The following is a 2,082-nucleotide window of genomic DNA, read 5'->3' as shown; positions in this document are numbered from 1 at the left end:
TTCCTAGTGTTACACTCAGCAAAGACACATCTTTCCCTAGTGTCCGAGAAAAAACATTCAGCAAAGACGCATCTTTGCCATGCGTTTGGGAAAAAAACATTCGACATTCTTTTGTCCATTTATCCCTTTTTTTACAGTTTTCTTTTCTTTCTTTTATTTCTTCATTTTTTGTATTCATTCTTTTGTTTATTTCTTTTTACTGTATATTCATTTTTGTTTCTTCCCTTTTCTATATTTTTATTCTTCTATTTTTTTTTTGACCTTGGAGACTGCAGGGCTTGCACCCCACAGCATTTCATTAATGCAAAGAAAAACAAAGAAAAACATTTTGTTTGAATGTGGGCACCCCACAGCATTTTTATTCTTCTATTTTGATTTTTATGTCTTAACTATTATGTAGTCGGAGTTGCTCCAAGCAAGCATTGTGCCCACATTCAAACAAAATAGATGGCACCACATCATACATAACTATTACGTATTTCAACAACACATTACTTGCATGTCAGGCGGTCAAATCAAATACCTCTTTCACCATTGCATTCCTGACAAAGAGATGTTCGAAACTAGATCACACACGGGAATACTCCGGCAAATATTTTCGTAAAATAACTTTATTCCATGAGAAACAAGTTTCTCATATAAACATGCTTCTCGAGATAGACTAGTAAATTTATAATTGGTTTGGCTAAAATTAGATCCCAACTAATCGGTTTGTCTAAAATGTAGTTTCTCATATAAACATGTTTTTCTTGCATTTTCCGATTGCACCTAATTACGAGAACAAAACTGGAGAACCTAAATGGGCACCTTATTTTTTAGATAAAAGGCTAGAGCCCGACTTTATAAATAAAGCCACCAGCCAGAGTTAAAACAGACCCACGAGAGCAGCAGGAGAGTAAGCACAAGTATCATCCCAGAAAACATGAGAGAATAGTCTAAGTACATGGCTCCCAGGCCAGTACACGTCACGCAGGCCGGAGATAAAAGAAAACAAAAGCCGACCACCAACGCCTAGGTGCCTTCTTGAACTGGGGAGATGGAGATAGCAGAGTTTCGGATCTTGGCCAACATGGCGTCGAGGGCGTCCCTGTTTTCCTTGTTAGTCAATGATCTCCACTGCTCCAGGAATATTCAGGTTTTAAATAAGCAATCAGAAGGCTTAGCAGGGAAAACATGCTCGATGGTAAATTTATTCCTGGTCGTCCAAAGGGACCAGCACATGGCTGCGAAGCCCACCCAAAACAATCACCTCTGGGCCACAACCAAAGAGCTAACCAAGATGCGCAAGACAGAAAAGGACGTCGGAGACCAGGAAACGTGCAGCCAGGATCTGATACAACACCAAAACAGAGTAGCCAACACACAGTTGAAGAAGATATGAGACGAGGCTTCTCTCAAATCACATAGAGCACACCTATCAGATCCCGGGCCATTACGCTTGCGAATTTGGTCACCCGTCGGCAGACGCCCACGGGAGGCTTGCTAGAGGAAAACCTTGACCTTAGGAGGGATACGAGCCCTCCAGATCCATTTGAATTTGGAGGTGGTGGACCCAGAAATGAGCTTACCATAGAGGGATTTAACCGAGAAGCGTGCAGAGGCGGAGTGGGGCCAGACAACCATGTCTTCCTCCTCCAAGAGCGAAGAGAAGAAAGCAACAAGACGCTGCCAATCTTCCAACTCTGCGGGAGAGAGGGAACGACGCAGACGCAGGTCCCAATTAGACGACGCGAGCTCAAAGATTGAGATCTCAGGGTCCGGGCAGTAGGAAAAAAGAACAGGAAAAGCAGTAGCCAGCGAAGAGGAGCCACACCACCAATCAAGCCAAAACCTGGTGGACCTGCCATTGTGAACAACGAATTTGACAAGGTCTTGAAAGATAGGCCTGAGCTTAACCAAATTCATCCATAATTGGGAAGCCCCAGAGGCCCGCGCAAACATTGGGCTAGAAGAGGAAAGTACTTCGCTTTGAGAATGTTGAACCAGAGGGGCTTATCCTGGGAGATAGTCATGATCTTCCACCACCATTTGATGATCAGACATTTGTTCATAACGAGAGTATTAATAATGCCCAGCCCCCCA

This window comes from Triticum dicoccoides, chromosome 4B, assembly GCF_002162155.2.
Source record: "Triticum dicoccoides isolate Atlit2015 ecotype Zavitan chromosome 4B, WEW_v2.0, whole genome shotgun sequence".
Classification (NCBI taxonomy): domain Eukaryota; kingdom Viridiplantae; phylum Streptophyta; class Magnoliopsida; order Poales; family Poaceae; genus Triticum; species Triticum dicoccoides.
The sequence above is the reverse complement of the archived record's forward strand: the minus strand, read 5'-3'. Positions refer to the sequence as shown.